Here is a 13580-nt window from a genome sequence, read left to right as displayed (position 1 = left end):
CACCACCTATTAAGAATCCCCACCACAAAGTAATAAAAATATTTTATTACTGCCAACTAAAAACAAAATAATAAATAGATAATAAAAGATGACAGTAACTTACAAGAAAAGAGCAGCCCACAAGGCCTAATAGTTACATAGTGACGCTACATGCAAAGCATACTGGTCAAACAAAAGAAATCAAGAAAAAAAACACTGGTAGATAAAATACTTAAGTACATCAAAAGCACAAGTGTAATAGGCAATGCAAAACTGCAGAACATAAACACATACAAAAAGACCATGGCCAGCTCCAACCTTAACATGTGTTTTGGCTAAAGCTTCCTCTGGAGGTTGTAACTTAAAGGGTTTCCAACACACGCCACCCTCGCCAATTAGCTGGTTGAGGAGAAGGATACGCTCTGTGTGAGCAGAAGCCTTTTTTTTATTGTTTACCTGCTCGCCGACGACAACACAGCAGTGATCAGTAGAGATGGCCTTGCGGATAGCCCGGCAGTCTTTCATGGCAAATTTTGCTCGTTCGCGATTCGGCGAACATGCAAACATATGGCGATATCCGCATGCGCCATATTCTTTTGCATTGCACTGAACTTTGGCCCATGACACATCCATCAGGTGAGGCAAGACAGCCAATTGAGACGTTTCAGCACATGGACACACCCCCACCCTATAACAGAACCCGATCTGGCAGCCATTTTATATTCTGTGTTTTGCCGATGTAGGGAGAGGCTGCTTTGTGGAGCAGGGACAGATTGTTAGGGACACCAAACGCAAGCTAATAGGGCCAAAAAAGGCCTTTTAAAGACGGTATAGGTGTGCTATCGATAGGTGTGATATACTGAGGGGTGTGATATACTTATAATATACTTTCTAACATGGAAAGTATATTATAGTGCATTTGTATTGTGCAGCAGTTGTGTACGGTTCTGCTGTGATACCGCAGCTATATAGAGGGACAAACGCTATTGGAATAACTAATTGCAACTGGTGTGATATACCTAATGCCCCCCCCCGCCCCCCCTCAAAAAGCTGATTGAGGGGTGTGATATACCTATAATATACTTTCTAACATAGAAAGTATATTATAGTGCATTTATATTGTGCAGCAGTTGTGTGTGGTTCTGCTGCAATACTGCAGGTATATAGAGGGACAAGCGTTATTGGAACAACTATTTGCAATGGGTGTGAAATACCTGTAGCCCCAGAAAAACTGATTGAGGTGTGTATTATACCTGCTTACACAAAATACTGATTGAGGGGTGCGATATACCTGCTTCCACCAAATATTGATTCAGGGGTTCTATATGCCTGTTTCAACAAAATACTGATTGAGGGGTTCTATATACCCGCTTCCACAAAATACTCATTGAGGGGTGCGCTATACCTGCTTCAACCAAATATTGATTAAGGCCTGCGATACACCGGCTTCCACAAAATACTGTTCGAGGGGTGTGATATACCTGCTTCCACCAAATATTGATTTAGGTGTTCTATATACCTGTGTCCACAAAATACTGATTGAGGGGTGCGATATACCTGCTTTCATCAAATATTAATTCAGGGGTTCTATATACCTGTTTCCACAAAATACTGATTGAGGGATACGATATACCTGCTTCCACTAAATATTCATTGAGGCCTGCGATACACCGGCTTTCACAAAATACTGATTGAGCGGTGCAATATACCTGCTTCCACAAAATACTGATTGAGGTGTTCTATATACCTGTTTCCACAAAATACTGATTGAGGGGTGCGATATCCCTGCTTCTACAAAATACTGATTAGGGGGTTCTTTATACCTGCTTCCACCAAATACTGATTGAGGCCTGCGATATACCTGCTTCCACAAATACTGCTCTTCTCTAGGGAGAAGGTCCGTGCGATTACGTCAAAGGAAGCACCAGAGTTGGTTGAGTGGCTCACTCAGCCTTCCGCTTCTGCACCCTCCTCATCCTCTGTATCTGCACCCTCCTCTCTCTCTGCTGTGTGCACCCCCAAAGACACCACCACTACCACCAGAAAAATTAATTTCGGATGAGGAAGAGGAGGTAGCAACTGCCGTCACCCAGCGGTCTGACGACAGTACCCAGATCAGCCCAAGGAGTGTTGTCCCCTCTGTTGCTACCTACTCCGAGATCTCAAATGTCAGTGGTGGTGAAGGTGACGATGATGACATGTCAACGGACGTCACATGGGTGCTCACAAGAGAGGAAGAGGAGGGGAGTTCAGAGGGAGAGACGGAGCAGCAGATAGGGAGGAGAAGGAGGAGAAGCAGGCAGAACTCGCAGTGCACAGGAGGCAAAAAACAGACTGCAAATGTATCTGGAGCGAGCCATCCACCATGCACGGTCACATCTTGCGCTCCCAGGATGCCGGCACATGGCTCCGCAGTGTGGGCTTTTTTTAACGTGTCAGCTAATGACAACAGTGTTGCCATCTGCAGCCTGTGCTGTCAACGCATAAGTCGCGGTAAGCCCAACACACCTAGGGACGACCGCCTTAAGAAGGCACCTGGCTTCCCATCACCGAGCCCAGTGGGAGCAACAGCGTCAAAACCCACAAAGCCACACTCCCGGCGCTCCACATCCTGCCTCTTCTCCTTCTCCTCTCTCCTCCCATTTGTCCTCTACTCCGACTTCCACCATGCCGTCGTCGCGTTCATCTGGCAGAAGGCAGGCTTCCGTGGCCCAAATGTTCGAGTGTAAAAAGTTGATAACACCGGATAACCCTCTCGCCCTACGGTAAACCGCTGGCTTGTCGGAACTGCTAGCCCGCCAACTACTGCCATATAAACCGGTGGACTTGGAAGCCTTTAGAAAATTTGTGGCCATTGGCACACCACAATGGTGGAAGGAAATATTTATCCCAAAAGAGCATCCCAGAGCTTTATGCCACGTTCAGCAATTGAATATAATCTCTGGCACACAGTGTCGGTGCCAAGATACATATGACCACAGATACGTGGTCTAGAAAACACGGGCATGGAAGGTACATAACTTTTACTGCCCACTGGGTGAAATTTCTGACGGCCGTCAAGCATGTAACCCGTGGCACCCTTGTGGTTTTGGTGTTACCGCCTCTGATTGCATGCAGGCCTGCCTCTTCTTCTCCTCCTCCTACTCCATCCTCCGTCTCCTCCTCGGCTGACTCCTCCTTTTCCACTGCTACCGCCTCTTCCGCTGCACCCCCAAGCTCCCCAGAAGCTATTCGACGTGCCAGGTGAGACGTTGCTATTCTGTGCTGCGGCTGTTGTGCCTGGAAGCCAAGAGCCATACCGGTCCTGCACTGCTTTCATCTCTGCGGCCATCGGCCGATCAGTGGCTAACCCCGCTCACTTTGACAGTTGGTAAAGTGGTGTGCGACAACTGTGCCAATCTGCTGAGCAAGCTTAAACAGGGCAAAATTATACACGTGCCATGCATGGCACACGTTCTGAACTTAGTCGTGCAGCGATTCTTTGCCAAATACCCCAGGGTCCAGGATGTCGTGCAGCAACCCAGGAAAATCTCTGGCAATTTTAGATGTTACACGGTACAAGGCCATGGCTCGCCTTGCTGACGTTCAGCGGCGACACCACCTGCACTTCAGACGTCTGATTTGTGACTGCCCGACACGCTGGAACTCCACCTTGTATATGCTTGATAGGCTGTTCCAGCAGCAATGTGCCGTTAATGACTACCTGTACGAACTCTGCAGCAGGACAGGTTCTGGGGAGCTTGGTTTCTTTTCACCACGCCAGTGGCTGCTCATGCGTGACGCATGCAGACTTCTGCAGCCATTTGATGAGATCACCAAACTGGTCAGTCGCAGCCAGGGCACCATCAGTGACATCGTACCTAATGCCTTCTTTCTAGAGCGTGCATTGCATTGTGTCATTGATCAAGCCATTGAGGAGCAGTTGCTGGAAGATGAGGAAGTCGCAATGCTGAATGAATTCCCAGGGGGCTACATAATCTGAGACAAGTCAGCAGGAGTCAGAAGAGGGGTTAGAGGAGGATGATGACTGGGGGGAGGAGGAGGGGGAGCAAGAAGAGTAGGCTTTTCGGGGATCCCTGGTGTTGTCTGGGGGGAGGAAACCGAGGACAACATTCTCCTGGGCGATGAGCAGGAGCCAGGGTGCTCCACCGCTTCCAATTTAGTGCAAATGGGGGCCTTCATGCTCCAGTGTTTGAAGAGGGACCCCCGTATAAAAAGCATAAAGGGCAAGGACCAGTACTGGGTGGCAACGTACTTAGACATCCGGTACAAACACAAAATGGCGGACATGTTACCAGCCTAACAGAGGGCTGTCAGAATGCAGCATCTCCAGGCCTTGCTGCGAGAGATGCTGCATTCTGCTGTTGCGGGCACTGGCAGAGGAATTTCCACTCACAGCGAAACAGGTGCGGGTACCAATCCTACGCCAGTGGCCTACAGTAAAATTGTTATCCACTGACCGTCTAATATACCTCCAGCCGCATAATCACTTGTTCTTTTCTGTCCGGTGAATGCCTAATGTTTAGGGCCTGTACTCCACTGGCCTGCAGTAAAATTGTTATCCACTGACCGTCTAAAGTACCTCCAGCCACATAATCACTTGTTCTTTTCTGTCCAGTAAATGTATCATTTTTGGGGCCTGTACTCCATATCCTAAAAAAAAAAATTCTAGGCTCCAGCAGGGCACATTTTTGAGAGTTTCCCTTTAAGACGCATAAAAATGGCCCCTGATTAAAATACATATTTTTTGCAGGAATTTTTGCCATTGATCCCCCTCTGGTATGTCACTGTCCATGTTGTGGGACTATTTGTGCACTTCTAGTAAGTATTTGGTGGCTGCAAATATAACCTGAAGGTTTTTCAGGTTCGCCTGCCATTAAAGTGAATCAATAATATACAGGGAGTGCAGAATTATTAGGCAAGTTGTATTTTTGAGGATTAATTTTATTATTGAACAACAACCATGTTCTCAATGAACCCAAAAAACTCATTAATATCAAAGCTGAATATTTTTGGAAGTAGTTTTTAGTTTGTTTTTAGTTTTAGCTATTTTAGGGGGATATCTGTGTGTCCAGGTGACTATTACTGTACATAATTATTAGGCAACTTAACAAAAAACAAATATATACCCATTTCAATTATTTATTTTTACCAGTGAAACCAATATAACATCTCAACATTCACAAATATACATTTCTGACATTCAAAAACAAAACAAAAACAAATCAGTGACCAATATAGCCACCTTTCTTTGCAAGGACACTCAAAAGCCTGCCATCCATGGATTCTGTCAGTGTTTTGATCTGTTCACCATCAACATTGCGTGCAGCAGCAACCACAGCCTCCCAGACACTGTTCAGAGAGGTGTACTGTTTTCCCTCCTTGTAAATCTCACATTTGATGATGGACCACAGGTTCTCAATGGGGTTCAGATCAGGTGAACAAGGAGGCCATGTCATTAGATTTTCTTCTTTTATACCCTTTCTTGCCAGCCACGTTGTGGAGTACTTGGACGCGTGTGATGGAGCATTGTCCTGCATGAAAATCATGTTTTTCTTACCTTGCAGACTTCTTCCTGTACCACTGCTTGAAGAAGGTGTCTTCCAGAAACTGGCAGTAGGACTGGGAGTTGAGCTTGACTCCATCCTCAACCCAAAAAGGCCCCACAAGCTCATCTTTGATGATACCAGCCCAAACCAGTACTCCACCTCCACCTTGCTGGCGTCTGAGTCGGACTGGAGCTCTCTGCCCTTTACCAATCCAGCCATCTGGCCCATCAAGACTCACTCTCATTTCATCAGTCCATAAAACCTTAGAAAAATTAGTCTTGAGATATTTCTTGGCCCAGTCTTGACGTTTCAGCTTGTGTGTCTTGTTCAGTGGTGGTCGTCTTTCAGCCTTTCTTACCTTGGCCATGTCTCTGAGTATTGCACACCTTGTGCTTTTGGGCACTCCAGTGATGTTGCAGCTCTGAAATATGGCCAAACTGGTGGCAAGTGGCATCTTGGCAGCTGCACGCTTGACTTTTCTCAGTTCATGGGCAGTTATTTTGCGCTTTGGTTTTTCCACACGCTTCTTGCGACCCTGTTGACTATTTTGAATGAAACGCTTGATTGTTCGATGATCACGCTTCAGAAGCTTTGCAATTTTAAGAGTGCTGCATCCCTCTGCAAGATATCTCAATATTTTTGACTTTTCTGAGCAAGTCCTTCTTTTGACCCATTTTGCCAAAGGAAAGGAAGTTGCCTAATAATTATGCACACCTGATATAGGGTGTTGATGTCATTAGACCACACCCCTTCTCATTACAGAGATGCACATCACCTAATATGCTTAATTGGTAGTAGACTTTCGAGCCTATACAGCTTGGAGTAAGACAACATGCATAAAGAGGATGATGTGGTCAAAATACTCATTTGCCTAATAATTCTGCACGTAGTGTGTATATATATATATATATATATATATATATTATATAAAAATATATAAAATCCATGGTGTATACAAGTGTGTGTGTGTATAAATATATATATATATATATATATATATATATATATGTATTTATACACACACAGTGGAATGCAATAGTTTGGCAAATTTCAAAGCTTTATCAATACCCAGACTCCTCTAAACTTGTCCCAAAATACAGCAGTCATGGTTTTTTCAAGCAGCTGCCTAACACTCTGAAAATGAAAATGGTTGAGGCCCACAAAGCTGGAGAAGGCTATAAGAAAATAGCAAAGTGTTTTCAGGTTTTCTTGGATTTTGAGGGGTGGCTGCAACACAGCCCCAAAGCATGATCGACCCCATTGCTTAAAGGGGTTGTCCGGGTTTCGAGCTGAACCAGGACATACCCTCATTTTCACCCAGGCAGCCCCCCTGATATGAGCATCAGAACATTTCGATTCAGCGCAGGGCAAAGGCTTTTTATGGGGACCCAGTGATGTACCGGGATCTCCATAGGATAAGCTAGGCGGAGGCTTCCGCCTAGCAGTGTTGCCAGTGACATCACAGCACTCATCAGTGCACTTTAGCACTGCTATAGCCGTTTTACAGGCTAGGGCAGCACTAAAACCCGCCCATCAATGCCAGTTACGTCACCAGGCTCACTGCTAAGGAGAAGCCTCCGCCTAGCTTACTCTATGAAGAGCCCGGTACGGCACTGGATCGCCATAAAAAGCCTTTGCCCTTTGCAATTCGCCGCAGGGCAAAGGAGAGCATCGGAGCATGAAATGCTTTGATGCTTATATCAGAGGGGCTGCCTGGGCGAAAATGGGGATGTGTCGGGATTCAGCTCTGAACCCAGACAACCCCTTAAAGCATGGGGGCCGATCATGCTTTGGGGTTGTGTTACAGCCAATAGCATGGGGAACAATTAATTAGAGGGAAGAATAGATACAATTAAATTTCAGCAAATTCTGGAAGCAAACATAAAAAGAGGATGGCTTCTACAAATGCATAATGATCCTAAACACACCTCAAAATCCACAAGACTACCTCAAAAGGTGCAAAGTGAAGGTTTTACCATGGCTCTCACACAGGGGCGTAACTATAGGGGAAGCAGGGGAAGCAGCTGCTTTGGGGCCCTGACCGAGAAGGGGCCCATCCAGGAGGAGGAGGACTAAGATTTTGTCAGGGCCCCCTCAACAGTATTACACAATGAAATTAAATACAGTGGTAGTATAGACAGTGTATAAAACAGATGGAACAGCTGTCGGGCCTGGTCTGAGAGAGCAATCTTTACTAGCCACAGGAATGGGGGCGGCATGAAAGGAAGGGGTTGTGAAAGAATTACTGGGGAGGGGGGCCCCATTAAAAAATTTGCTGTGGGGTCTAGTCATTTCTAGCTACGCCACTGCTCTCACAGTCCCCTGATCTGAACATCATTGAAAATCTGGGGATAGACCCCAAAAGAGCAGTGCAGGCAAGATGGCCCAGGAATCTCACAGTTCTGGAAGACTTTTGCAAGAAAAAATGTATGTAAATCCCTCAAACAAGAACTGAAAAGACTCTTGGCTGGCTACAGAAAGCGTTTACAAGCTGTGATACTTGCCAAAGGGGGTGCCTCTAGGTACTAACCATGCAGGGTGTCCAAAGTTTTGTTTAGGGCCCTTTTCCTTTTTTGTTATTTTGAAAATGTAAAACATGAAAATAAAAAAATCTTTTTGCTTAAAATACAAAGGGAATGTGTAATCTTTAACTTTATGCCGTTTGAAGATCATTTCATCTTCAACTTGCTTAACTGTTCACAGTAACAGTCATTTTGACCAAACTTGAATGCCATAAATCTAAAAATGTAAAAAAAAAAAAGGCAAAACAGTCAAAAGCGAATGAAAAAAATTAAATAAAAAACATGGCTAAAAAAGAAAGGTATAAGCACAAGTGTAAATAAATGTGCAAATAGCCTGAAAGCAAAAAAATTTAAATAAATGTTAGGCCAATACAATATGGCTAGACAGATGATATAAGGTTAGTGAATACAATAAAAAGTTAAAAATAAAAAATCTATAAATAACAAAAATAAAACCAATTTTATACAGATAGCCGAGGATATTGTTAACATTATTTCTGCCCCATCATCGAATGCGAAACAGACAAAACCCTTGAGAAAAGAAATAAAAAGAAGTTAAAACTATGCACCCACAGCAACAAATTAAAAACACAAAGACCAAAAAGTGAAAATAAACATGAAAATGAAAAACATTAAGAAAGGGGGGGGTTTTAACAATCTAAAATAACAGAAAAGGAGCAAATCTCACACCTTCATTAAGCCCCTGTGGAGCAATGGTCTCCAGCTGCGTAATCCATCTCCTTTCACACTGTGTCAGCAATTTCTTCCAATCTCCACCACGGCAACTTGCAAATACGTGGTCAATGGCCCTCACAAACAATTGCGAGCCATCACAGTTATGGAAAAGCTTGATGTACTGAGGTAAGGTTTTCAGTTTTGATACATCCCCCACTTTCATGTGCCCAAACTCTCCTTTTTAACTTACAAGTAAAACCTATGTAAATCAGTTTATATGGGTATTACGCATAGTATATATTGTCAATTGTATCACACGTAATAACTAAGGATGAGCGAATCGACTTCGGATGAAACATCCAAAGTCGATTTGCATAAAACTTGGTTTCAATACTGTACGGAACTATACTGCTGAACGGCAAATAGGTCCTTATTGTTTTCCATTTATACATGCCACAGAAGGCTTTAGAGCAAATAACTGCACCGCTGAATGGCAAATATATTTTTATTTTGCCACTAATACTCGGCAAAAAGAGGCTTTAGAACATATAACTGCACCACTGAACGGCAAATATATTTTACTTTTGCCACTAATGCACGACAAAAAGGGCTTTAGAACATATAACTGCACTGCTGAACAGCAAATAGGCCCTTATTGTTTCCTACTTATACAAGCCACAGAAGGCTTTAGAACATATAACTGCACCGCTAAACGGCAAATAGGCCCTTATTTTTTTCCACTTATACATGGCACAGAAGGCTTTAGAACAAATAACTGCATGGCTGAACAGCAAATATATTTTACTTTTGACACTAATGCACGACAAAAGGGGCTTTAGAACATAACTACACTGCTGAACGGCAAATAGGCCCTTATTGTTTGCCATTTATACATGCCACAGAAGGCTTTAGAGCAAATAACTGCACCGCTGAACGGCAAATATATTTTACTTTTGCCACTAATGCACGACAAAAAGGGATTTAGAAAATATAATTGCACCGCTGAACGGCAAATAGGACCTTATTTTTTCCTACTTATACAAGCCACAGAAGGCTTTAGAACATATAACTGCACCGCTGAATGGCAAATATATTTTTATTTTGCCACTAATACTTGGCAAAAAGGGCTTTAGAACATATAACTGCACCGCTAAACGGCATATATATTTTACTTTTGCCACTAAAGCATGACAAAAAGTGCTTTAGAACATATAACTGCACCGCTGAACGGCAAATAGGCCCTTATTTTTTTCCAGTTATACATGCCACAGAAGGCTTTAGAACAAATAACTGCCCCGCTCAACGGCAAATATATATTACTTTTGACACTAATGCATGACAAAAAGTGCTTTAGAAAATATAACTGCATCGCTGAACGGCAAATATATTTGTATTTTGCCACTAATACACGGCAAAAAGAACTTTAGAACATATAACTGCACCGCTGAACTGAAAGTATATTTTTATTTTACCACTAATACACGGCAAAAAGAGCTTTAGAACATATAACTGCACTGCTGAACGGCAAATATATTTTTATTTTGCCACTAATATATGGCAAAAAGGGCTTTGGAACATATAACTGCACCGCTGAATGGCAAATATATTTTACTTTTGCCACTAATAGACGACAAAAAGGGCTTTAGAACATATAACTGCACCACTGAACGGCAAATAGGCCCTTATTTTTTTCCACTTATACACGCCACAGAAGTCTTTAGAACAAACAACTACACCGCTGAACGGCAAATATATTTTTATTTTGCCACTAATACACGGAAAAGGAGCTTTATTTCACAATGTTTTTATTGATAATAAGAGGTAACATTTTACAATATGCACATATGTAGCCCAATGTTTCAAAAATAAACTACATTGTATCAGAAGTACAGTAGGTACAATTACTGTAGTAGTCGAGTGTCGGACAAATCAGTGTTTATATTGTTACCCTGGGAAAAATAGGAAAGGTAAGAGGGGGGGGGGGGAGGGATAAAGGGGGGAGGGGGAAGAGAACAATAAGCAGAAAACATCAACACAACTAGTGCCAGAGAGAAGCAGATCGATATACAGTTGCAAGAAAAAGTATGTGAACCCTTGGTCATAAAATGTGATTTGATCTTCATCTAAGTCACAACAATAGACAATCACAGTCTGCTTAAACTAATAACACACAAAGAATTAAATGTTACCATGTTTTTATTGAACACACCATGTAAACATTCACAGTGCAGGTGGAAAAAGTATGTGAACCCTTGGATTTAATAACTGGTTGAACCTCTTTTGGCAGCAATAACTTCAACCAAACGTTTCCTGTAGTTGCAGATCAGACGTGCACAACGGTCAGGAGTAATTCTTGACCATTCCTCTTTACAGAACTGTTTCAGTTCAGCAATATTCTTGGGATGTCTGGTGTGAATCGCTTTCTTGAGGTCATGCCACAGCATCTCAATCGGGTTGAGGTCAGGACTCTGACTGGGCCACTCCAGAAGGCGTATTTTCTTCTGTTTAAGCCATTCTGTTGTTGATTTACTTCTATGCTTTGGGTTATTGTCCTGTTGCAACACCCATCTTCTGTTGAGCTTCAGCTGGTGGACAGATGGCCTTAAGTTCTCCTGCAAAATGCCTTGATAAACTTGGGAATGAATTTTTCCTTCGATGATAGCAATCCGTCCAGGCCCTGACGCAGCAAAGCAGCCCCAAACCATGATGCCTCCACCACCATACTTCACAGTTGGGATGAGGTTTTGATGTTGGTGTGCTGTGCCTCTTTTTCTTTACACATAATGTTGTGTGTTTCTTCCAAACAACTCAACTTTGGTTTTATCTGTCAACAGAATATTTTGCCAGTACTGCTGTGGAACATCCAGGTGCTCTTGTGCAAACTGTAAACGTGCAGCAATGTTTTTTGGGACAGCAGTGGCTTCCTCTGTTGTATCCTCCCATGAAATCCATTCTTGTTTAGTGTTTTACGTATCGTAGATTCGCTAACAGGGATGTTAGCATATGCCAGAGACTTTTGTAAGTCTTTAGCTGACACTCTAGGATTCTTCTTCACCTCATTGAGCAGTCTGCGCTGTGCTCTTGCAGTCATCTTTACAGGATGGCCACTCCTAGGGAGAGTAGCAGCAGTGCTGAACTTTCTCCATTTATAGACAATTTGTTTTACCTTGGACTGATGTACAGCAAGGCTTTTGGAGATACTTTTATAACCATTTCGAGCTTTATGCAAGTCAACAATTCTTAATCGTAGGTCTTCTGAGAGCACTTTTGTGTGAGGCATCATTCACATCAGGCAATGCTTCTTGTGAAAACCAAACCAGAACTGGTGTGTGTTTTTTATAGGGCAGGGCAGGTGTAACCAACACCTCCAATCTCATCTCATTGATTGGACTCCAGTTGGCTGACACCTCACTCCAATTATCTCTTGGAGATGTCATTAGTCTAGGGGTTCACATACTTTTTCCACCTGCACTGTGAATGTTTACATGGTGTGTTCAATAAAAACACGGTAACATTTAATTATTTGTGTGTTATTAGTTTAAGCAGACTGTGATTGTCTATTGTTGTGACTTAAATGAAGATCAGATCAAATTTTATGACCAATTTGTGCAGAAATCCATATAATTCCAAAGGGTTCACATACTTTTTCTTGCAACTGTAAATAAAAAGAAATAATCACTTAGTTGGAGCCAGATATATATCAAGTTATACTTAAGTTTGGATATACTTTAAGCCACTTATTCCAATATTTCAAATAGGAATCATAAGCTCCTCTGCAAGAAGCCATTGTACTTTCCATTGAACAATTGTAGCTCACCCTTCGCACTAAATCATTAAGTGTAGGAATTCGGGTGGAATGCCAGTGTTTAGCTATTAATGTCTTTACCGCTGTGAGAATATGAAATATGATAACCCTATCTGCTCTTGGCAAATCTTCAAGCCCTATTAGTAATAAACAGAGAGCTGGACTTTTGAGTATGGAAAACCCCAAAATCTTGTGCAATAATGAAAATGTATCATCCCAGGTGTCAGTAAAGGACACACAGTCCCAAAAGTTGTGCTTGATGTCGCCCAAAGTTTTCTTACATCTCCAGCATGTTGCTGATACTTCTGTATATATCTGAGATAAACGTTGAGGGGTCATATACCATCTATATAACATTTTACGTGTAGATTCAAGATGTGCTGCACAGCTAGAGAATTTCCTTGCTGCAGTGAATACTATATGCCAAATTTGTTCTTCAACTAGGTATGTCCAGTTCAAAAGTCCATTTCACCAACCCTGATATCTTATCGTTGGAGTTATGTTCTAGAAGTAGTTTATAAATTTTCGACAAGCCTTTAGTACGTCCAGCTGTGCCAAAAAAAATACATCTCAAAGGCTTAAATAGCAGTTCATGAGGTTTGTGAAAGGTAACCCAAAAGGGATCGTAATTGTAAGTATTTATAGAACTCTTTATTACATATCTGAAAGGAATTCGCGGGTTGAGAAGGGGACTAAATGTCCTGAATTCCAAATCTGATGGACTTTAGTGACTCCTGCAGCTATCCAATTTGAAAATGAAGTATCTGGTATTAGCAATTCCACCATATGTAGAGTAATATCAGGTATATTCGATGATACTAATTGTTTCCTTACTACCATGTTAATCCATGAATTAAAACATGCTTTCATCGGTGGTAGAGATGGAGTTAGTGACGTGTTCTTTACAAGGATTGCTATTAAAAAGTCCTTTAAGGGTGTTGTACTTAGAACATCTCTTTCTATTTGAACCCATTGTGGGACGTTATTACTCCGTAACCAGCATCTTGCTTGATCAAATATTGCAGCATGATAATAGAGCAAATTGGGAAG

Source organism: Bufo gargarizans, chromosome 3 (genome assembly GCF_014858855.1).
Source record: "Bufo gargarizans isolate SCDJY-AF-19 chromosome 3, ASM1485885v1, whole genome shotgun sequence".
NCBI lineage: Eukaryota > Metazoa > Chordata > Amphibia > Anura > Bufonidae > Bufo > Bufo gargarizans.
The sequence above is the reverse complement of the archived record's forward strand: the minus strand, read 5'-3'. Positions refer to the sequence as shown.